Source organism: Pinus tabuliformis, chromosome 5_1, assembly GCF_031772625.1.
Source record: "Pinus tabuliformis cultivar Carrire ecotype Pingquan chromosome 5_1, CPIR1, whole genome shotgun sequence".
NCBI lineage: Eukaryota > Viridiplantae > Streptophyta > Pinopsida > Pinales > Pinaceae > Pinus > Pinus tabuliformis.
This window is the reverse complement of record NC_142305.1, coordinates 330,106,615-330,121,456: the sequence shown is the minus strand read 5'-3', so window position 1 is coordinate 330,121,456 and position 14,842 is coordinate 330,106,615. Positions and strand designations below refer to the sequence as shown.

At 37.1% G+C, this 14,842-nt stretch overlaps 1 pseudogene; it reads right to left on the bottom strand.

The window, feature by feature from the left end:
- Positions 1–4,773: 4,773 nt before the first annotated feature.
- Positions 4,774–6,173, bottom strand: LOC149164727 (mannose-1-phosphate guanylyltransferase 1-like; annotated as a pseudogene).
- Between the last annotated feature and the right edge of the window lie 8,669 nt (positions 6,174–14,842).

Sequence of the window (14,842 nt, the reverse complement as noted above, 5' to 3'; positions counted from 1 at the left end):
CGACCTCAGGATTTAAGCCACTTTTTCAGGCCCAAACACTAGGCCACTGCCCAGAATAGAATGAAAGCTTGAAATCAGTAAAGGTATATGGAAACGATGAAGCAAATGAAATAAACTTAGCAAGACCTTAACTAGGCCCCTACTAGCCATGATAGGGATTTCATCAAACATATTACCAACATGTAACCTACAGGTGTAAACAACATAACCAAGTGTAGGGAACTCATACATATCCGAGAATCACTATAAACAATTGTTCCCTCATGTCATTTTCTGCATACTCATCTATTATGTCATATACACATTATCCATTCATATTCAAGTAAAAACATGCTAAGAGCCATACATAAATATTGTCATAAAATGTGCATATAACCAGCATAATAGGAACAAAAATACAATAAACATATCAACCATCAAAACCCATATAACTCAATTCTGTTCGGCTATGGTATGTTTGGAGTACTTGATTGGAATAGACGATTGATACACTAGTACATTTACACATGAAAATCAGCTAAATAAATTTCCCATTAATCAATGCAATGAACCAACCGGAGATGGGACTACCACGTTCAACTTGACCATAGATTCGCTGAGCCAAGTCTCTCCTCAGCCAATCACCCCAATGCCTTATGCAAAGCATGAATGTGGTACTTATAGAACACATAAAAAACACCAATCACTGTAGATCCCACCATAGTTCTCTACCTACACGTGAGGAATTTGAGTGCCTCCTAGTCTCTCAGGCTTTACTGTGCATCCGCAGTCCAGTCCAAGGATCACTAGGCCCTACACCGAGACATACTCTCCAAGCTTTATTGTGCATTCCATCCTAGAATAACTAGGCACAATGGAGAGAAAATATACATTTTGGCTTCACCGTATATCCCTCCATTCACTGGCAAGGATTCCTAGGCCCGCCAAGGCTCACAATCAGGATTTAATGCAACCCACAGTCCAGTTCAGGGGTTACTAGGCCAGTGGCTTCGTGCATCCTCAATCCGATTCAGCGACCACTACACCATGTGTTTGTTAATTTGGAGATCCACCCCACCCAACTTTGAATCCAATCCTATCATCCCACATAAACCGAATGAGAGAACCCATCTCATCAAACTATTAGAAAATGGAAAGGCTATGCTAAGAATACTGTCACACCTGGAAAAACCCATGCCATGGTAGAAAATAAACACATGCATGCCAAATCCAACAAGGGAAATACACATGTAAGTCGATACCTGTAATGAAGCCTGATGTAGCTGTTTGATCCTACCTTTCCCTGCTTAATCTTTGCTTCCTCTTGCCTTCTTTGCCTTCCTTTCTCTAATGCTAAAGTGCTCAAAAAAAAATCAAGTGTCCAAGGGTATGAGAGAGAGAGAGAGAATAATGAGAGAGGTCTAAAAATAATTTGACAAAAGGTCAGCAACCGATCCTCAAAAGCCTTTTTATGAATGAGGCCTCTATTTTCTTCATTTTCCAATATTTTCCTTCATTTTCCTCTTCTCATGCAACCTATGATCTTTCACCTCCTTTTTCTCCTAATTTTCTTTATTTTCATAAATAATTATGCCAAAAATGCCATTTTTCCTCTCCAAATCCTTAGCCATTTCCTTTGCCAATTTTATTATCCATAAAGAACCAAATGAACACCCCCTAGGATGTCTTTCCCAACATTGAGATTGGAATAATTGTCCCTTCAACCGTGGTTATTATTTTTAACTTTTATTACATGAAATTTTCACTAAGACTGTTACAGAACCCTCCCTCTTAGGGGACACCTTCCTCGGTGTTCAATCACTCATATTTCTCAACAAACTATTGAAAGAATACATACTTCTCATGGAGTTTTATAACAAGTCTCGATGTAGTATTTACAATGAATTATTTGTTCAAGAGAAAAACATCATGACAAAATGACAACATACCACATAGTGGAGCTTTATAATACAACTCATTACGGTATTTACAATGATAATCCTTTTGACTACCAATTAATATAACACTATAACATCATGATAACATAACCACATGATAGTATAATAACATGACACCTATACCTCATAGTGGAGCTTTATAACACAACTCATTACAATATTTACATCCTTACACATGGGTACATATAGCAACATCACCATAAATATAGTTACCAAAACATATGCCAAATTATATACCAAAACATATATCAAACATATACTAGTTGTCATATCTATGCACATATCAAAACATCATATAGAATATATCAAACCATGATAAAGATTATACCGAACCAAAATAAGCAAATACCAAACCACCATAATAAAATACCAAACCACCATAAGCAAATACCAAATCACCATGTCAAGCTTCTTTGCCTCAATTGGAAAACACGGAAGGATACATGACCCGCATCTGATCCGCAATCTCCCATGTAGCTTCATTGGGCCCAAAGTGCTTCCATTACACTTTAACTTGCTCGATTTCTCAATTCTGGAGCATGAGCACCTTTTTCTACAATATACACTGAGGCACCCACTAGAATTCTCCATTTGGTTCCACCTACAATATAGACCATTCAATCACATGATCAACATCCTTAACATACTTCTTAAGCAAATATACATGGAAAACATCATCGACATTCACTGTCTGAGGTAGTGCAAGTCGATAGGCTACTGGCCCAATCCTCTCAATGATACTGAAAGGTCCACAAAACTGTGGTGCTACCTTGGCACATGAGCCAACCCGCAAGGAGATCTTCTTTAGTTTGATGCATAAGTACACCTGTTCCCCAACATGGAACTCCTTGAACAACATGTTCATGTCTACATAACTCTTCTTCCTATCATGTGCTCCCTTGAGATTCTTCTTGATCACCTGCATCTCCTATTCCATCTCTGCCAACATATCTCATCCAATCAATACCCTGCAAACCGGATCACTTTAATTGATGGGAGTGTTACAACTTCGCCCTTACAATGCCTAAAAAAAAATCATCCTCAAGGAATCCTGATAATTATTTTTGTATGTGAACTCTACCAAAGGGATATACTCTTCCCATTTCCACTGCTGATGAATCACGTACATCCTCAACATGTCCTCCAATATCCTATTGACCCTCTCTATCTGTCCATCTATCTGCAGATGATAAGTTGTGCTGAAAGAAAAATCTGTGCCCAAACTTGCAAATAACTCCCAAAACTTGGAAGTGAACTTCCAATGCCTATCTAACACAATCCTCTTCAGAACACCATGTAGCCTAACCACATATTTGATAAACACCTGTGCCACATCACTAGCTGAGAATGTAGACTTCATAGAAATGAAGTGTGCAACCTTTGTTAACTTTTCCACAATGACCATGATTGAATCATGCTTCTTCACTGTGTTCGTTGACCCTATGATGAACTCCATGGAAATTACTTCCTATTTCCATTAGGGAATCACAATCGGTTGTAGCAATCCACCTAGATGTTTACACTCTGCTTTCACTCACCGTAAATCAAAACATCTAGCCACAAACTCTGTTAAATCCCTCTTCAAATTCCTCCAATAGTAATATCTCTTCACTTCTATAAGTTTCTTCTGATAACCCAGGTAACTTGAATATGGTTTCGCATGAATCTCCCTCAATATCACCTTCGTGGGTTCACTACTATCTAGTACATATACCCTATCTTAGATATATGTAGTATAATATAGAATTTTAAAAGCTAAATGAACTGTTGAAAGGAAGCTTAAGGTTTCACTTGTTAATTAGGTGCTTGATACATATTAAAGCTGATGCAGAGAAGCATTCTTAGAGAAGATTCCTATGTACTACAAGGCTTGGATCTGATGGTACAGTTCACTTTGCACAAGTATATGTAGAAATTGATGACCCCCGCCTGCTAATCTTCAGACCAAATCTGCTCCTTCTTAATGAAGGTCCACTGTAATCATGAGCATGTTTTGCTTGAAGATGCATGCTTCTAGTTCCACTTCCATGAGCTAATTTCTCAAAAATATCATTTTAACTAACTATTGTGAACGTGCTCTTAAATGGCAAGAAAATAGTGTTAAATGTTTAACATAAATACCAACTTAAAATTGATAATTTTTATGGCATTGACAAATCGAGTTCCCTCAATGGTTGATGGGACCCCATAATTTTTATCTTTCTCAATCAATATCCTGTGCACTCTCTCTAATTGAAAGTGTTGTTATTTCCTTGCATCTTTAACCTTTATTCTTGGAATTAATTGTTAGGTTCTGAATCTGCACAATTACCTAAAAACCTCTTTACCCATGTGAAAGCTTCTTTGCTAGATTAATTTTAATCAACATGTGCATTTTCACACAAATGCTTTCTTCTTTCCTAGCTTGCTTTTAACCAACATGTGCATTAACACACAACTCCTTGATTTTGGGATAATTGATCAAAAATATTTTTTACCTGTTTACTATTATAAAATCAAGAGTGCAAAAACATAACAATATCGACAGTTTAAAATAATCAATATTGAATAACAACTTTCCAACAACATCAAGACTAAACCAGTTCCTATAGGAAACCGCAGAGTCCAAGACTAAGAAAAAACTCAATATTTTCAATCAGCCTGAATTTTCCATTCCTCCCGTAACATCCAAAGGGAGAAACAAAAAGCAATCTACACCCCCAAACTCCCCAACCCAAAAAGAAGCCTACAACATAGAAGATTATCCCTTCTACTCACCCTCAAAATCTATGACATGGACAAGTATCATTAACATTACAATAACCAATTAACTACTAGGCCTTCTCCATCTTTCCAATCACATGACAATTTCTAGCTTGAGAATGCTGGTTATGATTTCTTTATGAGGAATGACCACACCTCCATTACTATACACCTCATCAGAAACATGGAAATCCTCCCCTGATATGGTCATGTTTCCAACACGAGCCCATTGACCAACAGTATAGTGCCAACCAATGCTACTTCTAGACACAGAAGTGTGTTTCTTTATGCACACTCCATGCATAATGATGCACCATGATAGTCTCACTCCTCCCTCAATCACACTGCCTGGGCCAATGGCCACATCTGGCCCAATCAAGCAACCCTCACCAATCTATGCAGTGTTGTCAACAATCACATTTCCAACATTTTTAACCTTTGTTTCTAATTTATCCAAGGTGTTTCTTCGAAGAGAATCTAAGTAGAGCCTTAGACTAGAAATATAGTCTCTAGGTTGCCCAATATCTATCTAGAAACTATGTAAAACCATAGAATAGAGTTTTTTCTCCTCTAAATTTTTTTGGAACGCTTCTTTTTCAATGGATGTGGGTCTCAGCTCATTTGGGTCCAAAACACTTGGGTTTAGAAGGTATATTCCCATATTGATCTTGTTACCAGCAAAGACTCTAGGGTTCATAAGGTAGATTCCCACATTAATCTTGTTACCAACAAAGACCCTAGGCTTCTCAAAAAATGTCTCTACCTTTCCAGTTTCTTTGTCAAGAATAACAACACCATATTTGAGGGTTCATCAACCTAATTCAAGAGATCAATTCTTTACTGTTTACCTTACCAACCATAAAAAAAATGAAAAAAGAGAGAATTTACATACTGAAATTATGAAAAGAAATTCCCTTGCAATTTGGCTTTTACAAAGACATTCCCTACAAAAGAAACAAACCAAGGTAAATGATTACAAGTGACAAGGGTCTTGAGGAGTTAGGAAAACAAACTTTACGTTGGTCATAGTGATGGATGCTTCTCCTCCATATTTTGTATGGAATCAACCATTTCCTTTAATGTCTATTCACTAATTTCATCATGCTTGAGAACAAAATGGCTCCCCCAATCCATCTATTAATTTTTCCTTTGCAAGGGCTAAATGCCTAGCAATGCCCATGGGATATGTTTCCTGCGAATAGATAATCTTAATCCAAAGTTTCATTTCAAACGCATTCAATAAGCTCAACATAACTTCATCAACACTAATAACCTTGACTGCTTCAATCTGCTCACAAATTGAAATCCAATTTGTTTATCTTTCATACAAGAAACAAACAACCTCTTTCATCACTGCTACTATTACAACTTTATTAGCTTTACTTGATGCAAAATCATTGGCTTATTCACAAATTCAACCATAGGCTTAGGGATACTGAGTGTCAAAGGGCGCAACGTGGTTCCAAAACCACCGACCAATATGAGGGCCTTCATGGTTTCTTATTACTTCTCATAGTTGTTCTGACCATTTCCCTCCTTTTCTAATCAACCAGAGATGAAGATGATGAGAACGGGTCCCATAACTCCCATGTCGAAGCCTAAGTAATTGGTGGTGGTTCATTGGAATGTGTTGGGTGCTAGTTTTCCAATATCATCATGACTAAAACAGTGCTTGTATGAAACCACAGAGTGAAAAACCAAGAAAAAACTCATGATTTTCAGTCAACCTCAATTTTCCATTCCTCCCCTAAACTCCAAAGGGAGAAACAAAAAACAATTTGAATCCCCAAACTCCCTAACCCAAAAATAAGCCTACAACATAAACGATTATCCCTTTTACTCACCCCCAAAATCCATGACATGAACAAGTATCAGTAAACCTATTTCTTCAAATGCGGCTAATAGATATGAAGTCAAATCAGTTCACACTTGTGAGTATTCTTAGAGTCCTTTGTATTATGGAATATGTTGATTTAGGAAAGAAGGTCCATGCTCATGTGATCAAAGCTGAGCCTAAGGAAGATGTAAACACTAAGAGTGCTTTGGTTGATACATATGCTAATTATGGTTGTCTAAAAGAGGCATGCTATGTGTTTGATAAGATGCCAAAATGGTATTTAGTTTGATGCAACACCATGATCGTAGGGTATGCATGTAACCAACAACGTCACAAGGTAGTATAACTGCACCTTCTGATTCCAATCTAAACAAAACAAGATCTAATTTTTTTAATCTATTTCCAAACAAACCATTCATAGTCACTGCGGAAACAACTACACTAGCTGCACTTGAGCCAAGACCACTTCCCAAAGGTACACCTTTACGAAGACCCAGTAACAAGCCCACCGACCTAACTCCCAACAATTCCATTGTTTCTTTGGATGCAATCCCAATACAATTTCTCATTGGATTGAGACTAAATCGATTATCATCCACATCGATGAAAGAAATCATTATCTTACCACATTCCAAATCCTCATCCACCTCTATAGTGACATAATCCCCTAGTCCCTCAAGAACAAAACCCATAAAGTCAAATTTGGGTCCATGATTGGCTATTGTTGTAGGAGAAAATACTTTAACCGACTGAAGAAGAGGGGTCACTTCAAATTGGATCACCTATTTCAAACTCACTTGTTCTGCATTGCCCTAAAAATTGAATACATCGGGTCGGTACCCACGTGACAATTTTGTTCTAAATCTACCCAATCCAAAACAATAATTAATTAGGCCCAAATCAGGTTGTAAATAAGAGCAATGGTTCTTTGTCTATGCAAAAAGGATTTCCATATGTGCCTTGATCAGTAGCTCTGCCAAAACTTATGTAAAGGGAAAGAATGTTCACTTAAAATTAAGTTTCTTCCGTACTTTTGAGATATCCATCATATTCAATATGAACTGATAATATTGCGCAAATCGTACGAAATTTTGTTCTCATGGCTTCTAAAATGTCCTAAACTCACTCATTTTCTAATTTTTGAATCCAAAAGTGGGTAACTATCGGCAAATTCCTCGAGTGTTTTTAGGTTATTCTGTACCCTTGCAGAGAACATAGTCGGCTCAACTTCAATTGCAACTTTCCATATATTGATACAACCCCTGTAAAAACCCAATTCCTCCCATCTCAAAATTGATCTTCAAAGCACCATATATTCCTTCTACTTTACCCAACTCAACTTTGTCTTTGAACCCTTCATTCTACCCTTGTTGAATGTGTTGATCGTCAAGATTTACAGATGATTCAAATATGTCTGTAGAATCTCCTACTTGCCTAGATGAACCAAGCATGACCAAAATGCAAGCTTCAAAACCGATTTGAACCTCGTGCTCTGGTGTGACGAACATTGCTTGGTACCTGTAGAGTGGATGGCAACATGAAAGTTGGAAAAATGGCGAAAAAATGGCTTAGTGAGTTGGAACCACAATATGATGATTCGACGAGTACGCTTCACGCCAGGTGATTGCCCTTTGTGGAAAACCAAAGTCTTCTTCATCCCAACAATCACCCCTCCCGATAGAACTGGGCGGTCTTTACCCGTGGTTTTCTAGTACCCACCTTTGGTAGCCCAGTTCTTCTGCAATCCATTAGGGTATTTCTTCCTATTCCTCTCTATAAAGAAAAACTAATGTCGATCCGTGCCCTCACTGTTAAGTCGGATGGATCTTACTTGTAAAGATCAATATCTGTAATTGCATTCATGTAAATGGGTTTTGACTCCGACTTTGACTTTGATTTCAAGTTAGCTGAGATAATAGCAAACCAACTCTTCATCCGTTGGATGAAATCAAAAGCCTAAAAGTAAGCGGTTCAAGTCGTCCATGAACGCCCAACCTTATGATAGGATGTGAACTGAATACAAAGTTGTGTTCGTTGAACGGTCAAGGTTTTTAGTTCATGTTTGACCCCGCCACTTTCCTTGATGTTGCATCCTTTCCCAAAATGAGTGCAAAGTCAAATAAGAAAAGACGGAAACCCCACTACATATTCATCATGCCTACCAAAAGATCGGGAAAAAAAACATAATAACACCCACTAAATGGTTTGCCCCGTGGTAGATGCTTTGTCATTAAGCTGCATTTCGAAAGCATTGATAAAAGGAAACATGTCATCCTAACGTCAAACAGGTTGCACTCAAAATGTGAGTATTTTCATTACTAATTTGACTTCCAAACTAATTCACCGTTTTCCACACAATTAATCACCTGGTTTCCGGACCACCTCGGGCCATCGTCCGCATCGTATCTTCCCACCCTTGAACGTAAACAATATTGTACGAAAACTCACCCCCTGTATATATTTATTTTAATGTTAGAGACGGTTAGGGATAAGCAATTTTTCCGTTGTGAATTTCGAAAGGAGGTTTTCCGCTTGTGATCCCTCTCACTTCAAGATAAATACATTAATTATGCAAGAAAAAATCAATATCTAAATTTTTCTCTAGTTAATTTCTTTTTTTAAATCAATTTTTTTTTCTTTAAAATTATATGTTTTTAAATTTTCAAAATATCTATAATTTGAATATTTTAATTCAATTTTCCTAATTATTTTAATTTCAATCTACGAGCAATGCTTTAATAAATATACAATATTATAATATTAACTTCGACATATCAAAATCTTTAAAACATTTTACTAGTTTGTTGAATTTAAGTTTTTGTAGTCTATATCAAGCTTATTAAAAATATTTTTTTGGGTAAATCACGTTCGAATGTATTTGTTGACGCGTTTCGAACCAACAATCACGCTTTTTGGTTCGAAACGCGTTGACAAATGCATTCCAATGTGATTTATGCCGAAAAATCTTCCTAAAAAAACTTACTAGTTTACATGTGAGTGTTTTAATATATTTACATGCGAGTGTTTTAATATATTTAAATATAATCTTAAACTAACTGGATTTTTATTAATATTTAAATATAATCTAGTTTAGCATGAAGAACGAATTCCTTTGAAATATTTGTTGTATATTTTGTTTTATTTTTATTTAAAATTGTTTTATGGATAAAATAATTATTTTTATTTTTATTTTTAACTTATTGATAAATTAAAGTAAAAGATATTAAGCAAAGTCTTTTGGTAGAAATCACATAAGAGAAATTTTTGGCCTAGGCTTCAAACCAACGAGTGTGGTAAAAAATTTGTTTTTTATTAATTATCATTATTTTTTCTAAGTACTATAATTTTTTTAATAATTATAATTAGTCTTCTATATTTATTTTACATTCCAATATAAGGCTGATGTATGCTTTTTTTCTCTGTTCAACTTCAAATTGACATATCTATTTTTAAAAATAAAAATAAAATGTTTTTTAAATAATATATATATATATATATATATATATATATATATAATAATTAAAACAATGTAAAATTATGTTTAGTTAGTCTTGATTAAAATCATTATGAAATATCAATAATTATATTCTCATTGTGTTTGCTTCATTTTTGTTGATATTATATGTCACGATCCTACCCTTAACATACATATATAATAAAAAAAATATTTTAATCTTTTTATCCTTTACACACTTAACTTACCATATTCTTTAATTCGCACACACTCTGCTATGACAACCAGTCCACTCGGACTATTAATCTCATTAAAGAATGTTAAGGAATATTTTACCAACGACAACCAATCTATTGCCCGTATAAATGTTTAGTGTGTACGCATCGATTATGATACTTTGGCAACATATAAATGTTTTGGTATGTATGCATCGGATATGACACATGGGCAACCGGATAATGGCGCTGGCATTTTATGTTGTGACCGGAGTATTAATCCGGCGATGAGTTGTTGAACTGTATTAAGTTTAAGGACAGATGTTTAATGTTCTACAGTGCATCTGGCCTGCCCTTCCTGCTTGACCATGTGAAGTGGCAGAGCCCCGTACCCTCATTCCCCGCGCCTCAGGTTCCCGCCTCATTTCAACGGAGAGGATCATCCGATCTAGATCAGAGGGTGGAGGTTTGTCGGAGGGTTTTAGGGTTCGTATTAAGCGGCTTGAGTCTTCACCTAGTTCATTTGGGCCTGGCGCCGCTCCCAGGTTTGGCTTGTCTCCTTCGCGTACAGGGAATGTCTTTCATGAACTCCTCTGCCAAGATTCATCCGCTACATAGGAGTTACCCCTTCGGCTTCCCGGGATTAAACCTTGCAGGTGATGGCATTTGTTACAGTCAACTTTTCCGATTCTCCTGTTATGTTATTCTTTTATACAGGCTTCTCCTTCGATTTAATATGTGTATTAACAGTTCTATTATTTCTCTGTGCTTGAAGGTGGTTGCTGCGGCAATGAATTCTTTCCATATACAGGACGTTGGGCCCTCGGCAACCCAACCTTTAACGCCGTATAGCGGGTAAGAAATTTCATGCTCGAACTGATTCCTGGGTGCAATGTTTGGGGTTTTCCCTTTCGACTGTTGCGGCCACGAAATTTATATATACATTTTCGTTTTTTATTGGCTCCAGATTTCCATATCTTGACCGAAGTAACCCAAGACAGGGTCCTTGAGGCTTGCCTCCGAGGCTACTCATGGTTTTTCTTTTATAACCCCAGACTTCGTTGTCTCGGCTGGTTCTGTTGGAATTGTGAGGAACGGTCAGTTCCTTCAACGGGAGGTGCCTTGGCAGTCCCCGCAGTTAAATTATCTCAGTATTCTTTTGTTTGTATTTATAAACCATTTACAGTTGTAATTATTTGGTAACGGAGTAGTTAAGACTACTAGTTGGACCGGTCGTGGAACATGGAACCTCTCTGTTTTTTTTTTAATGAATAGTATTGTTATAACTCGAGTTCGTCGTTCTCAGGAATGATAGCTCGACTCTGTAATTATAAATTCATTTATGGGGTTTTCTGAGAAGTTAATAACAGACTAAACTCGCCTCTCTGGAATAGTTTATATGTGTTATAATGTCAGTTCTGTTATATTTATATATATGTTCTCATATTTTTGTGATACGACGAAACCGCCGTTGTCTTAAAGGAAAAACAGTTTTTTTTGTTTTTTTGTTTTGTTTTTTTTTGTTGTTTTTTTTTTTTTTTCGACTATTGTGCTTCATCGAACAGTTAGAGCACCATACTATCGACATGTAATGATAATGATAGAAGGGCTTTGTTTATTATTGAAAATAAATGTGCGATTGTTTCGACGGTAGAATCCTCACCGCTTATCGCATTTGCTTTCTTGTCTATGGTGAAATATGTATTTTGTACTTGTGGTTTATTAACTAACGATACAGTTAGGGTCTGATTCATGGCTTTCTCGAATCTTCCCTAAGAATTACTCATGCCTTTACTATCTATCCGTTATCTCTATCTATGCGTTTTTTTTGTCTTTGTCATATATATGCTTGTTCTACAGTTTGTGCAAACTGTCATATATGATGTAATCTCGTCTGGTCTTCTAAATCTCTTTAATGGACAATCACATTACAGTCGTTCCTACCACAGTTCTGGTAATTCCCGGCTCGGGTCTGCTATTTTACTCTCTACTAAGGTGTACAGACTCATGGTCAACAAAACTTATTTATTTCCTTATATATGTAAAGTAATTCATCGGTGTTCTATATAGGAATATTTGACCTCTGTCTTTGTGTTTGAAGAACCAATAACCATAGCAGAATTACTGTAGTTTTTATTTTGAACAGATAACATTACTGCATGTAAAGTAAGGGTAAAAGAAATGTGAGTTTTTCAAATAATTTCACAGCCTTTCCTACTGTACTTAGACTTCTGTAACTTGCAGTTAACGCTAACATCATAGATGTATATTCATCAATAAGATAATTTCCAGAAATTTCCACTTACCTGGTCCGCCTGGTTGTAGATGCGTTACAGAGGTTCACCTGTATCCTTTGCTGCTCTTGACCACCCAACCATGAGATCCGTCGCCAAGACTGGAATCTCCCCCCGAGCTATCTTGCAGGCCCAAAGCCCTCAACAAGATTCATGCAACTTGTGCTTGGTTATCTGGTCCTTACCAGACTTAACCCGTTTTTCCTCTCTTTTTTTTTTGTCTGTCCTTACAGCACAGAATTTTTGTCTCTCCCTTCCCTTTTCCCCTGGAGGCCTTTCCAGTTAGGGAAGGTAGTTTTATGCAGTTTCCACAACTGATTTCCTCTTCCAATCTTCCTTTCAGAAGTTGCCAGCATTTCAAGAAATATATTTTTAATTCACAATAATAAAATAATATGATTAAAGTTTTTTTTTTTAAAACAAAACAGTCTTCCAACTCTGTCTTTTACCACAGTAAAATTCCAATATTTACATTCTCCGGGGTCATCACATCTCCCCCTCCTGAGATTGGACATCGTCCCGATGTCTGATTTTCATAAACAATTCTGGGTAAGCCTTTTTTATGAGCTCTTCATCTTCCCAAGTGGCCTCATCAGGCCCATAGTGCTGCCACTACTCTTTAACTTGGGTAATAGCTCATTCCGCAGCTGCACTTCTATCCGGTCGAGGATGCTCAGCGGCTCGACCAGAACCTCGCCTTCCGGTTCGACCTGCAATCAACAATATTTCCAGTCCATTTTTTTTTTTCTGGAATAAATTTTAATTAGATCAACCGGATTTAGTTCTTACCCATATATCCTGCCATTTGATCACATGTTTAGGGTCGTAAATGTATTTTTTTAGTATAGAAACATGGAAGACATTGTGGATTCTAATATGGCTTGGCAGGGTGAGTTGGTAAGCTACCGGCCCAACTCTTGCCAAGAACTGGAAAGGTCCAAAATAACGGGGTGCAATCTTGGCACAACCGCTTCACTACAGGGTACTCTTTCTGGCTTGGATCCTCACATAAACATGGTCACCGACCTGGTATTCTTTGAACCTTCTTTTCCGATCAGCAAAGCTCTTTTGTCTGTCCTGAGCAACCTTTAAATTAATACGTACCCTTTTTACCATGTCCTCCATTTCTTTGAGGATTTCTGGCCCCAATCTTAATTTGTCCTCAGGTCCACCCCAACTTGAGGGTGTACAACATTTCCAGCCATACAAGACTTCAAAGGGGCTTAATTGTGTTGACGTGTGATATCCGTTATTATATGCGAATTCAACCAAATGTAAATATTCCTCCCACTGGGTTGGTTTCTGCATTACGCATGCTCTTAACATGTCCTCCACCACTTGGTTCACTAGCTCTGTTTGACCGTAGGTCTAGGGATGATAGGCTGTGCTGAAATTCAGCTGTGTTCCCAGTTCGGTAAACAATGCTCTCCAAAGGTTGACGTGAATTTTACATCACGGTCAAATATTATTGTCTTCGGAAGTCCATGCAGTTTGAACACATTCTGCATAAAAATGTGAGCAATTTGCACAGCCCTGTAAGTGGACTGCACGAGTATAAAGTGTGCTGTCTTACTCAGTTTTTCTACCACTACCATAATAGAATCATTGTTCTTCTTTGTCCGAGGCAATCCTGTTATGAAATCCATAGAAATAGTTTCCCATTTCCATTCCGGAATGGGTAAAGGTTGTAATAACCCTGTTGGGTGTAGGTGCTCCACTTTAATCTATTGACACTCCAAACACCGTGCTAAGTATTCAGCTACATTCTTTTTCATTCATGGCCAATGGTATTCATTTTGAAGTGTGGTGATCATTTTTTGGTACCCCAGATGTCCTGCATAGTGGCTGATGTGAAACTCATCCAAAATCAGATTTTTCAGACTATTTTTATTAGGTACATATAGTCTCTTATTATAATACAACATTCCAGCATCATCTAATTCATATCCCTGCTGATTTTTCCCACTGGAAGGTTGCTGTACCTACTGTTTTATTTGCTAGTATTCAACATCTTGATCTGTTGCTGTTTTTATCATTTCAATCAAGGGATTCTTCCATTTACTGGACGAAATTTCATACAAGCATTGCACCTTCCGACTTAATGCGTCGGCCACGCGGTTCTCCTTCCCTTTCAAATGCTTAATTTCAAAATCAAATCCACTTAAAAAATCTGCCCAGCGGGCTTGCCTCATATTTAAGGTAGGTTGGTTGAAGTAATTTGTCAGACTGTGGTGGTCTGTCAGCAACAGAATTTTTCTTCCCATAAGATAATGCCGCCACATTTTCAGTGCATGTATGACGGCTGCTAATTCTAAATCGTAGGCAGAATATTTATGCTCATGCTCCTTTAGCTTTCTTGATTC